This window comes from Rhinolophus ferrumequinum, chromosome 2 (assembly GCF_004115265.2).
Source record: "Rhinolophus ferrumequinum isolate MPI-CBG mRhiFer1 chromosome 2, mRhiFer1_v1.p, whole genome shotgun sequence".
In the NCBI taxonomy this organism is placed as follows: Eukaryota; Metazoa; Chordata; class Mammalia; order Chiroptera; family Rhinolophidae; genus Rhinolophus; species Rhinolophus ferrumequinum.
Genome location: NC_046285.1, coordinates 11,322,758 through 11,337,267, shown reverse-complemented (window position 1 = coordinate 11,337,267; position 14,510 = coordinate 11,322,758). Strand labels below are relative to the sequence as shown.

Sequence of the window (14,510 nt, the reverse complement as noted above, 5' to 3'; positions counted from 1 at the left end):
CAACATGGATAAATTACAAAATGAATTATGCTGAGTGCAAAACACCACACAAAAAGGAACACACAGTGTGTGATTCTATTTCCATAAAATTGTAGAAAATGCAAATTAATCAACAGGGAGAGAAAACAGATCAGTGGTTGCCTGGGGATGGAGGGATAAGAAGGTACAGGAGGGAGGGATTACAAAAGAGCACTATCTTAATTGTGTGATGAGAAAGGTATAAACATGTCACAACTTATCAAATTATAACCTTAAATATGTGTTTATTATAGGTCAATTACACCTCAATAAAGCTGTAAAAAATCAAATTTCTAAAATTTCTATATGCTCCTTTATGTAGTAATTCCAAGTCTAGGATTTATCCTAATGAAAAAAACATGAGGGTATGTACAAATATTTAGCCATAAGAATGTTATTAGATGCATTATTTCTAATAGTGAAAAAATTTCAAATAGCCATTATGTGTCAAAATAAAAATGTTTGGAACTAATTAAATAAATTATGGAAGTCATTAAAATATATAAGAAAACTATAGTATATCATTCCACGTAACATTACATATTAAGTGATAAAAATAGGAAACAGAACATTATGTTCCATATAATTGAATTTTTGTTTCAAAAATATACAAGAATAAATGTAGCAATTATTTCTGCATTAGGAGGTAATTTTTATTTTTCCTTTTTGCTAGTTTGTATTTTCTAGTTTCTTTACAGTAAACATGTATTACTTTTGTAATAAAAAGGACAAATTAGACAATGAAAATAGCAACAGTCTACAACTGTCCACTCCCTAGTACACGCATAAAACAAGGACGCCTAAAGAGGTAGCACACATTACAGAATTCTGGGCTGTCATGTCACCCCCCACAAACAAGCTATCAAACAGTTGTGAGAAAAGGGCAGATCTGACAGGTTGAACCGGAATAATAATTAGTAAGCTACATGCGTTACCAGTTACAAAGCACTTTCATGGATATGACCCAATTTTATCTCCATAACTCAGTGAAACGAGCAGAAAACACATTATCCCATTTTCTAGAGGGGAAACAGACAACATGCAGGGCTGGTTAAGTGTCATGCCCCAAAATTATATATTCTATACTCAAATTGGGCCTTGACTATGTATTCTGACAGGAATTCAAAGAGAAGTAGGCAACAATCATTGATGATTTGTAACTAGAAGGCAGTAATTTACACATGAATTTAAAAATAACCGTATTTACAAATCATATTAGTGTTCCTATTAAAATGCACCAGGGGCCTTGGGAATTTTCTAAATCCCCAGCACCCAACCTCAGAAGCTACACCCAAGGCAAACCCTACCCCTTGTCTACCTTACCTACTAAACCACTGAAATTCAACTAGAATTTAATTGTTTAGCTTTCAGTTAATTTTCCTTCTTGACAAATAAAAAAGTATTATCTTTTAAAGTTGAAAAAAGAAAATAATCATAACTACGTTTATGAATGTTTCAAAGAGTGACCTACAAGTTGATATCAAGAGATCTAACTTACTGGTACTTTGAAATACTAACTTTTGGGTCCAATTTTTTTTTTCTTTTTGTATGTGTGCAGATAAGAAAGAGTCTCCAAACAAGGCATATTCAATGAAGAAAATGACTGACTCTTGATGAGAATAAAAGAAAACATCTTCAGGAGAACATTAGTAACAAGCTGGTATCTGCTGCTAAGGCCTTGAAGCACTCGGAACCCTCCCAGCTACCCCTCTTCACACTCGCAGGACTACCTGTGAGACTTACGGATAATGACAGCTCTCACTACCTGGGCAGTTACTGTGCGTCAGACATTGTGCTAAGCCCTGTCCATACGTGATCTTTGAAATAACCCTATGCGATGACTATTATGAATATCACACCCTCACTTTATAGATGAGTAAAATGAGTTTAAGTTACTCCAAATCACAAAACTATTAAGAATTTAAAGTAGAATTCAAACTCTGGCATATTTTCCTTGAAACAAAGACGGGCCTTGGCAGTTCTCAGGAATATAAATCCTGACTTTTCCCTACGACTATCCACCTACAATGGTCTCTCAATTCAGGTAGTGCAAAACACTTGGCAATGGTACACGAAGTTCAAGAGTCTACATTTTCCATGTAAAGAGTTAAAAATCTCCAGAGTCCACAATTTATGTCTGATATTTGGTCACATTCTAGAATTGTTTTAATGGTTGGTCTCTAATATTAAAGCACTGTTTTAACCCTTTTGAACTAAACATATGATCACATGAAATATAAATAAAAACAACATTTAAATAAAATTAGCAAAGTATAAAATATTCTCTCAGATAAATGTTTGAAAACTGCCTTATATTAATAAGTGGGTAAATTGGCCTTAAATCCAAGTCAATGACACTGAATGTGCTAGATGTGTTTTGAATCATGAAGGAAGCATGTCTGTGAATAAGAAAACATTTAAATAACTTTGTTATAATTACACTGTAGAATATTATACAATCATTAAGATACATGTTTTCAAAAAATATTTGACGACAGTCATGGTAAAATGATCAGACTAGGATGTGAAGAAAGCAAGAAACAAAACTTCATTTGTTAAACAAATTGTAGGGACGAGGCACCTGTGCTAGGTGTTGGAATTACAAAGTGAACAAATCACGGGCAATCCCAAGTGCTGACGGACTAGGCTCTCAGGTTGTTTAAATATCAGCTTAAATGTCATTTCCTCAGAGAAGCTTTTTCTCATCACTTTATGTAAAGTAGCTTCCTCTCTACCTCTTACTTTGTTTAAAACTCATTGTTTCATTTCTTTTCTGTTTCTTTGATTTTTTTTATCTGCATCTATTGAGATACTCATGTTGTTCTTGTTTGTTAGTGTATGAATAAAGTATATAACATGAAATGATTGTTTTAATGTGACAAGAACACTTCCTTTCTGGGAGGAATGCCAAAACCAACACCAAACTTAATGGAGAAAGACTGAATGCTTCATCCTCCAATAGTGGGAAATAAGCAAGGATGTCTGCTCTAGTCTAGTTACCACTACTGAGCACTGTGCCAGAGCCTACTCACTGCAATCAGGCAAGAAATATAAACACACATAGATTGAAAAAGAAGTGATAACTGTCTTTATTTGCAGGCAACATTATTTTGTACGTAGTTAATCCTAAGGAATCTACAAAAAAGCTACTAACATTAATGAGAAAGTTTAGAAAAGTTGCAGGATACAAGATCCATATACAAAAATTAACTGCATTTCTATATACTAGAAATAATCCAACATTAAAAATTTAAAAATTCTACTCACGATAGTGGCAAAAAGAGTAAGAGACTTAAGAGTAAATTTAACAAAGGAAGTGTAAAATCTCTACACTGAAAACTACAAAATACTGTTAAAAGAAATTAAAGAAGATCTAAATAAAAATACATTCCGTGTTCATGGACTTGAAGACTCAATATTGTAAAGACAACAATTATCCCCAAATTGATATAACAAAATCTTATTGTGCTTTTTTCTTTTTTTTTTTTTGTTTTTGTAGAAATTGGTCCTAAGATACACATAAAAGTATAAAGGCCTTAGAATATACAAAACAATATTGAAAAAGATTAACATTACAGGACTTAAACTACCTAATTTAAAAATTTATTATAAAGCTGTAATAACCAAACACAGCGTGATACTGGCATATACATTGACATAAACAGGACAGAATCCAAAATAAACTCTCACATTCATAGCTATTTGATTTTTGACAAATGTGCCTTGTCAATTCAATGGGGAAAGAATAATGTTTTTAATAAATGGTTTTGAAATCGTTGGATATTCACATAATTAATTAATTAATTCATTAAATAATACCTTTCTCTCACAACATATAAAAATAGTAACTCAAATGGACCACAGTTTGAAGAAAGAACCAAAACTTCTAGAAGGCATAGGAATGAAATCTTGTGACCTTAGGTTAGGAAAAGAATTCTTAAATACGAACAACAAAAGTACAATCTCTTTAAAAAAAAAAAATGGACTTCAAATTCTTCAAAAGACACAATTTAGATAAAAAAAGAAGCCCCAGAATACGAGAAAATATTTGGAAATCATAAACATGATAAAGAAATGGTATCCAGCATATTAAGACCATTGGACCTCCAGAATAAAAAGAACAATTTTAAAAAATGGCCTAAACATTCGAAGACATTTCACCAATGATACATGAACACTTAGTAAGCACACAAAAAGATGGTCATCATCACTATCTATTACAGACATGCATATAAAACCGAAATGGTATTCTACTACACACCCAGTAGGACAGCTGCAATTTTTTTTTAAAGGCTAAAAATATTCAAAGGTTGGGGAGGAGAGGGAGAAACAGAAACACTCATCCACTGTTGATGAGAATGTAGCCACTTTGGAAAAAGGTACGGCAGTTTCTTAAAATGTTAAACATATACACTTAACCACTCAGCTATGACTCAGCTATTTCACTCCTGGGTATCTAAACCAAGAGCAATGAAAACAAATGATCACAGCAGCATCAATCATAATAGCCCCAAATTGTAAACAATCCAAATATCCATCAACTGGTGAAAGGAGAAGCATAAAATGGTAACAACAACAAAAAGAAATGAACTAATAATTCATGCAACAGAGATGAACCTCAGAAACAATGCTTAGTGAAAGAAGCTAGATACAAAAGATTATTTGTATGATCCCATTTATATGTGAAATGTCTAGAAAAGCCAAACTTACAGGGAAGGAAAGCAGATCATCTCCTGGGACAGGAGAAGGGAAGCGAAATTGACTGCAATGAGCATAAAGGAACTCTTTCCAGTGATGAAAATGTTCTAACACTGGACTGTGGCGATGGTTGCACATCTCTGCATAAATTGACTTAACATCATCATACTGATCACTTAAAATGGTTGAATTGTATGGTATGTAAATTATACCTCAATAAAGCTATAAAAAAATTAAAATATGTTCACTACAGAATCATAAATTGTTTTAAAATGAATATGATGTAAAATAAGTTGTCATTTCTCTCATTATTTAAAATAATCATGACTTAAGATAAACCTAAAGTATAACAATTACTCTTTGGAGAATGCAAAAAGTAGATTTAAGATCACTATTCACCTCTCTGATACACTGCTGGTGGAAATATAAAATGGTACAACTGCTCAGAAAAACAATTTGGCAGTTCCTTAAAATGTTAAACATAGAATTATCATATAACACCAAAATTCTTACTCCTAGGTATAAACAGAAGGGGAATCAAAACCTGTATCTACACAACAATCTGTCTACACATACTCATAACAGCATTATTCATAACAGCCCAAACTGGAAACAACCTAAGTGATGAATAAACAAAATGTGGTATTTCCAACACAATAGAATATTATTCAACTATAAAAAGGAATGAAGTACTGATACATGCTACAACACAGATGAACCTTAATAATCATTAAGCTGAGAGAAGGAAGTCAAACATACACATACACATAGACACACACATACCATGCACGGTATGATTTCATTTATGTGAAATGTCCAGAATAGGCAAGTTCAGAGACGGAAAGTAGATTAGCAGTTGCCTAGGGCTGGGATTGGAGGAGGAAGGGAATGAGGGGTGAGTAACAATGGGTATGAGGTTCCTTTTCAGGGTCATGTTCAAAAATTAGATGGTGGTGTTCATTGCACACCTGTGTGACTATAAAGAACACTTCAAATGGGTAAATTTTATTGTATATGAATTATATCCCAATGAAGTTGTAAAAAAGATGACTTTTCACATAGCATTTATTAAAACATCAAAAGTAATTTCAGGGTAAAAACTTGGACTTCTAATCTTATTCATTTGCTTGTGAGCATGTCTCACATTTATTTGAACAGGTTTGTTAGTGTTTAATTCATTGTGGTTAAACATAAAGAAAGCGCTATTTAAAAATCAACTGTGATTTTACATACCAGTAACAAACAGAAAATAACACTTTAAAAATATCCAACAATAAAACACAGCCAAAGATTAAAAGTAACTTGCAAATATTGCCATACTATATGAAGAAAATATATTGGAAGACATTAAATACAACCTAAATAAGTGGGATGACGTACTTTGTTCTTGATACTCAATATCATAAAATGACAATTCTATCCAAGTTGAACCAGTATATTTAATGTGATGTCAACTGAAATCCAAAAGGTTTATAAGTTGATTCTAACTTTATAATGGAGCAGCAAAAAAAGTCCATAACAGAAAAGCCATGCAACCAGAAAAAGAATAAAGCAGGAACCTTGCCCTACTATACTGAGACTTATTATAAAGCTGTACCAATTAGTAAGCTCAGGGAAAAGAGACAAATTGACTGCTAGAGAAGAAACAGACCTTCAAACATATGAAAAATGATATTTGACAAAAGTTGATTGCAGGTCACTGAAGAAAGGAAGACTCATTCAATAGTGCTGAAACAACTGGTTATTCATTTGGGGGGAAAAAGAAATTGGATCCTTATAGTATAACATATATAAAATAAGTTTTAGAGAGATTAAAGTTTGAAGTAGAGAAGGCAAGTCTTTAATATTTTCTAAATAAAATATACCAAAATATCTTTATGAACTCAGAATAGGGAAAATTTTCTTAAGACATAGAAAGGGCTAACTATAAAGCATACGATGAATAAATTCAACTACATTATAATTAAAAACTTCCATTCATCAACAAATACAACAAAGAAAAACTGAAAAGATTAACTACAACACCACACAGCACATTGCCAAAAAGGATCTTGGTATACAGCGTGTGTGTGTGTATGCGTGTGTGTGTGTGTGTGTGTTCTATAACATTTATATAAAAATGGGCAAAATGCAAAGAGGTTATCCCTAACAAGGGGTGTAAGAGCCCATGCAGAACGAGGCAGTGTCTGTGGTGGCCTAGAGGGAACAGTGAGGTGGGGAGTCAAAGCCCAGGCTGTGGAAGGGTGGTTTGCTGAGCAGGACCTTGTATGGCAGTGGTCCCACCATGGGTGTCAATGCCCAAGCAGGGGTAGGGGGTACCCACAAAAAGATGCACCAAGCTATACAATGTAGGAATCCAAGTAGGATGAGGAGGGCTTCCACACGAAAGGTCTTCAAAGCTCAAACAGAATTTGTTGGTGGGGAAGGGTGCGACAGATGTCGCAGAGTGATTACATACAGTGAAACTGATCAAATAAGTAAATAAATTTAGGTTAATCGCAGGCAAGTCTCTCATGGTTAGGGAGAAAATGTGATTTAACTTCATAGTGTAAGAATAAAATTGGAGGCAGTAGCATGATTGATGAATGACAGGTAAGAAGAACATAGAAGCCCGGGGTGATCACTTTGTAATATAAATGTCTAATCACTATGTTGTACACTTAAAACTACTACAACATCGTATGTCAACTGGGAGTGAAATTAAAAAAACAAAGAAACCAGAAGCCAACTTGAAAGAGATCTCACTGGCTAAATCAGGGCAAGATGAGCAACAAAACAGGTAACAATAGTGACTGATTATAGCTCACTGAATAAAATACAGAATCATGAACTCATACTGATACAAATAATTAATGAAATGAAAGGGTGACCAGATAGGGGATATTTACAGCTTCCATGTACCTCAGCACAACACAATGATCAAACAGGGCAAATGAGTCATTTCACGGTAGAGAAACATGGCAGACACCATCTAATCAAGTAAGCCAAGTGAACAGCACCGGTACTGGGTCAAAATGGAAATCATGTGCCACCTAAGAGGCTACAAAAAGAAGACATAATGTAATGTCTGAGATAGTCCTGCCAAATGAATATTCATACTTTGCATCGAATCATTAGGACACAGCAGACGATCCTAACGAAAAAGACATTCTACAAAATAACTGGCTTATATAGTCTTAAAAACTTCCAAGGTCTTGAAAGTCAAACAAAGGCTGAAGAACTGTTCCGTATTGAAGGCGAATGAAAAGATGTGATAAGAAAAAGGCAAGGTGTGATTCTACACTGGATCCTTTTGCTGTAAAGGACATTATTGGGACGACTTGTGAAAATTGAATGAGATCTGAAGATTAGATGGTAGCAATGCATCAATGTTAATTTCCTGATTTTGATGGTTTTATTGTGGTTTATGGGATAATGTCCTTGTTTGTAGGAAATATACACTCATTTATTCAGGGATGATGGGGCATCAAATCAAACCTTCAAGGGAAAGAACTGCCTCTTTATTGTACTTGCAACATTTCTGTGTTACTATTTAAAAATTTAAAAATATAAAAAATAAATTCATTTGATACACAGTTTTAGGTACATACTGGGCGAAAGACATAGACAAGCACTTTGTTTATGAAAGGAAAATACCAATGGTACGTAATGACATGAAAAGATGTCCAACCTCATTAACAATCATAGGAAAGCAAATTAAGACCACAATAAAATGCCATTTTTGCAGCTACTACGTTGGGAAACCTTAAAAAGCCTGACATTTCCAAGTTTTGGCAATGATAATGGCTCAGTGGGAGTTTGGTATCTTACTAGTGGAATGCAAACTGGTACAATGACTTTGGAAAATAATTTGGCATCATCTCATCTAACTGAACAGTCTCTACACTTCTTAGGTATATATCCTCGAGTCTTGCTCATGTGCACGGAACACAAACAGAAGAACACTGACAGTAGCTATGCTTGCTATATCTACATATAAAATAGCTGTACTCCACACAGCTGTCTGTACCGATGGACAGATATACCTATTGTAGCAGTCCTCTTGGCACAGGTAGCTATCAAATGATATACTTGAGCATTAATTATAGGCTGCACAATAGTGAGGAGGTCGGGGTGGGGGAAGATAACGAGGTTGTTAAGTACAAAAGTCCTTGAGAAGGATTCTGCATCATGTCACGGAGGAAACAGACATAAACTAAGTCCATGCCACCAATCCTTGTGGAGTATTTCTTTTTTTATGTATATTTTTTAACAAGGTTTGGGGCTTCAAAAATGAGGCACTAAATAAATGCTCAGTGTATAAATGCTTCTTTGAATACTCAATTTTAAAATTATTTCCAGTGTTTCTCTGTATTTGTTCAATGGAACATAAAATATCCCTCCCCATATACCACTTTATTTCTCCATTTCCTATTTTCTCTTTATTATTGTTTCTCGGATTTATATTCTTTGAAAACCCATTTTCTATTATGAATGGCAAATCTCATTTTTAAAAATATATATTGATCCGTCCTCAAGAAATATATATATATATCCAATTGTTTATTCGACATCTCAGATTGAACACGTCAGTAACTGACATGTTAAATTCAGTCCCTGTTCTTCCTAATCTCACACAGTGTCAACTGCTTTCTTCTCATTGTTTCCACCAGAAACCTAGTTGCTGTCTTACAAGCCCTCCTCCGCTCACAGTCCACATCCAATTCATCAGCAAAGGCTGTGGGCTTCGCCTTGGGCCCTCATCTCTCTTGGATTATTACAATAGTCTTGCTTCCATTTTTAATGTCCTTTGATCTATTTAACACAATTGCCAAAGTGATGCTGTGACAATGTCATATTGGGTCACCCCCTTGCTCAGAGCTGTCTAGTAGCTCCCTCTGACCTCACGTCCTGCAATCCTCCCTCATTCACCCCACTCCACCCACAGGGCCCTGACTAGAACTGTTCTCCCCAGATACACGCATCACTAACTCCTGCACCAACTTAGCCTTTCCTCAAGTCTTCTTCCTAGTGAGACCTTCCCTGGACATAACCGAAAACTGCATGCAGCCCCACCTCCCTTCTCTGCTTCCAATTTTATTTAGCACTTGTCATAGTAAGATACCTAAGATACCATAATAAGATAAAACTGAATTGCTTTATCTTGTTTGTGGATCTCACTAACAAAATGTAAGCGCCAAGGGGGCAGCATTTCTTTCCCTTTTGTTCACTGCTCTATCCTCAGTAAGAGCAGTGGTCCAGAAAACACTCAGAAAACACATGTTGAATGAATCATGGCATCACTGCCTCTATTATGGGATCTCGTCAGAATGGTGGCAGAAATGAACAAAACTGCGACCTCCCTTAGCTGTGACCCTGGTAGCCCTCTCGAAGACAAACCTGCCTCTTCCTTACTTGCTGGCAGTAACGATCACCCTCTTCCCCTTAGGAGGTGAATCCTGATTAGGGCAAGCCACTACTGCTAGTAATGTTTACTCTGCCAATCAAGGCTTAAGCGCAGGCATATGATGCAATTATGGCATACGGAGTTTACTAGGAAATGTTTTCCACACTTGAAAAAAAAAAACTGCATGGAAAGATGGACATATTGCAACCATGAAGAATGACATTGCCAAAACACTCAAGATAGGAGAGCAGGAAAATGGAAAATACCCATGTGGGTTCTTGATAACATCACTATGACAATTAATTGCCTGTACTCTCAACATCCTGTTGGGTAAGATGATATACCGCTCATTTTTAAGGTATGTTAGCAAGGTCTTCTATAACTCATATTTTAATTAAAACAGAAAAAAATTTCAAATATGTTCACAGTGTCCTAGAATGTGTTAAGTCAAACTGAAATGAAAATGGATGTCAGGTGTCTTTCCGCTGCTTTCCACTAACTGCAGGCCTAGAAAACACACCATATGACAATAAACAAGATCTCTCAATGTGAGTTATATGTTCTCATAGGAATAAGTTTACAAATGGTGTGTTTGTTCTTATTAAGAATTGAAAACAAATATATGATCAAAGCAAAGGCAGTTCAAATACAGAGCTTTAAAATAATTTAAATAATAAAATGATGCGCTAAACCACTATATGCCTAACCAGGTTCTGCAGAACTATTAGTGCTCATCCAAAGGAAGGAAGAACGGGAAGGAGGGAGAGACAAAGTCAGGTGGTAAGGAGGGATGAGGGAGGTTCCCAGACCAAACAAAATCAGGACATGATGAATTCAAGACAAATAATTATGCCTCTTCTGTGTGTGTCCACACACCAGAAGGCAGTTGGGGAACACCGTCATTGGCCTGAGATGTTCCCCTTGATCCCTGAGGTAACCCTAGATTGGAAGGGAAGGAGACTTCTGGGTCACTGACGGTTTGAGTCAAAAGGCTAATGATCATCAAGTTTTGATTTTTAACTCAAAGCCAAAGCATGAGTTAGCAACAAAGCCAAAACTAATAACTATCCAAAATTATACCTATTCAAGTCTCAGTATAACAAGCTACCAAACCACACTGCCTCCTCATAAATCTTACAAACTTTGAAAATTCCTATAAGTGTAAAATTCTTATGCCATTAAATAATTTACTCTAGACATATGGGCCCAAAATAGAGAATAAAAACAATTAACTTTATATAGGATACACTTAACTCTATAATTAATATAATGCCTTTAATATATAACGTTTGTTACCAATCATTTATTAGCTGTCATTTTGAAAAGTTACTGGATAAACTATGGCTCTGAAAAAAAAAGTATTTAAAGCCGCTGAGAAAAGTAGAGATTTCCTTTAAAATTTTTGCACCATATTCTACCATAGTGAACAAAAGCAGTATCATTCATTCTGTTAATAAAACTTCAAAAAGTAGTCATGCATAAACTTCACTAAGGATTTTAGTCCTGAGAGTGTGTCTATCTGATCATGGTAATGCTGACCGACTGTCTTCTGACCTCAGGTATGATCCTGACCTCTTCCTGCTCTGCCCTGCTTTTTCTTTGGGTCACCCTACACACAGAAAAGGAAGCAAGAGGGAAAGCAGATGCATGAACAAAGAGATTGGATGAAAAGTACAGAGCCATGGAAAGACCTAAAAAAATAAATAAGTAAAGCTGCTTAGTCCATGCAAGCTGTTATAACACAATACTATGGACGGGGTGGCTTACAAACAACAGGGATTTATTTCTCACAGTTCTGGAGGCTGGGAAGTGCCAGATCAAGTGCAGGCAGATACTGTCCGGTGAGTGTCGGGCTATACCTCACAGGGAGAAGGGGAAGGGGCTCTGTCTCAGGCCTTTTAAATGAGGGCGCTAACCCCGTTCCTGAAGGGGAAGCCCACCTGCTCGTACTACTATCGCCTCGGGAGTTAGAATTTCAACATGAACATTTTGAGGGGACAACAACATTCAGACCACAACAGATTTAATGTAAAAATCTATTTTTACAAAATATAAATTAAGTACTGTTTTGGTAACAGATTCCGAATATTTTAGTATTTTATCTTAATGTAAGTAAATTAGATAAGCGTTATACAAATGAAAAAGTATTTAATCCCCAAATTCCAAATTAATCATTACATTGACAAAACCTGAATATTTCCCTCATGTACTGAAGGTCATAAAAAGAATAAAACTTACTGTGCAGTACGTACCAGGCACTGCATTAAGTGCTTTCTATGATTTCATTCCTTTAATCTCAAAACAACACTGTAAAGTTATCCCGACTTTACAGGTGAGGAGCCTGAGCCTCAGAAGGTAAGATGATTAGCCCAAGCGGACAGTGACTAAGGAAGTGGCAGAGGTAGGTTCACAATTGTTCAAAACCAGTGTCTCACTCCTCGTCCAATTCCCTCAAGTTACCTGGAAACACTGCCTTGACTTCCAATGTGGTTTCCTAAAGATTTTTAATAAACTTCATATATATTTCTATACTTTAACGACTCTCAACAGGAATGCAAGTTTTTAAAACTATTTGGAGGGTTCGATTCCAGCTATCATGATTAACTTTTATTAACTGGAGGGCAAGCAAATGCCAGTTATTGACAATAGTGCTAAGTCATGTATTATCTCACTTAATCATTATCTATAAAATAGATATTATACAACTTTACAGATGAAGAAACTAAAGCTCAGAGTCGTAGAGTGACTTGCCCCAAGTCATACAACAGGTAAAGGGGTGGACCCCGGGATTCAAATTTGGGTCAGTGTGCTTCTATACACGTTTCACAAACCACTATCTAATAAAGCCTCCACAGGGTCAGATCAATTGACTTGGGCAACTGTCTCCTGAACATTTTATGAAAGACTAACAGTCTGTTTTCAAGTCACTGGTTAAATTTTCTTCGCCTAGAACTATGCTGAAGACAGGAACATAATTACTAGTCCTTGAGGCCCCCACTAACTTTTTTAAATAAAAATACATCCCTAGGATAGTCTAGCTTTGGGTAATTTCTATTAACAAATTCACCACCTACATTGCTTTTGTTACTACCAGCATAAGGATCCTGAATTCTCCATACTGGAATAAAGCCCGTTAAACCTTTCAGGAGGAAAATCTCTAGGACGTTGGTAAGTATCAAAAAGCTGAGGAAATGTTGATACATTAAAAATGAATCTTGACCCAGTAAGAACTGGCACAGGCCTTTTATTTTCTTGCAGTCAGCAAAACTACAAACCTATAAAAATTCAAACAGTAGTTAAGGGCATGCATTTTGAAGTAATTGTGTATGTGGTGAGTCACTTCAAAAAGTTACTTTATACTGAAAACATTTTTAACCTGGATATGCAGGCAGAACTCACTTTAAAACTTGTAACCACTATACAATGAACGAAACAGCAAGTCTATCTGGAGTTTTATTGTTTTCTCTGAAAACTGTTTCCCCTAGGGGAAAAAAAAGAATATTATTACTGGTCCCTATGCACCTTACTTTATATTTATAGTTCAAACGCATTCATAAGCTGCTATTTCTAACAGCGTATTACTCTAGATCTTCAGAAAAATCAAATGAAGGCCAGTTTAATCACCCAACAAAAACAAGCAAGTGTGTAAGGAGAGAGGAGAGTTGGAGGAAGTGGAGAGAACTAGGTCAGTAGGTGGCAGATGTTAACTGATTCAAACTTGAAAGAAGTTCAAAAGCATGGACCAGGGTTTGTGAAAATTCTTAAAGTGGAGTAGAATGCAAAGAAAGAAAATTGCAAAATGTGTGGAAGAAAAGGTCTTAGTTTAGACGGGTGTGCTACTGAGTAAAACAGTGGCCATCCAAAAATCTCTTTTATTTCTTTTGAAAAGTACCGAATTAACATTATTGTCAATAACACATTATCTTTCTAGAACATTACAATGGTGACAACCAGCTCTATTTCCTCATTTACTTTACATAATATTCCTGTGATGTATGCTGTATCCTCATTTTACAAATTAGGAAACTGAGGCTCCTGTTAAATAATTTGCTAATAGTCTGTGAGGCAAACTACAGCTCAAATATAAACCTCATAATTCTAAGACCAGCATTTTATACACCACTGTATTAAACTGTGGTCATGACGGTCGCTACTCTTAGTATCTACACAAGAGGTAAAAGAGAAATATATCCAACGGGTTTATACACACATATATATTTATGTATGTATGTATGTGTGCGTGTATATATATATATATGTATGTATGTATATATGTGTATGTGTGTATGTGTGTGTGTGTATATATATACATATATACATATATAAAACAAAGAAACAAAACAACCGCTTCTGCCTTCTCTTAGGAGAAAACAGTAATACTACCCTCAATAAATGTTTTCTTTTAAAA

At 35.3% G+C, this 14,510-nt stretch overlaps 1 protein-coding gene across 5 annotated transcripts in view; it reads right to left on the bottom strand.

Annotated features, from left to right (window-relative positions):
* The window catches only part of NRIP1 (nuclear receptor interacting protein 1), an 84,410-nt gene that overhangs the window by 44,832 nt on the left and 25,068 nt on the right, over window positions 1-14,510 (bottom strand). The window lies entirely within an intron of this gene.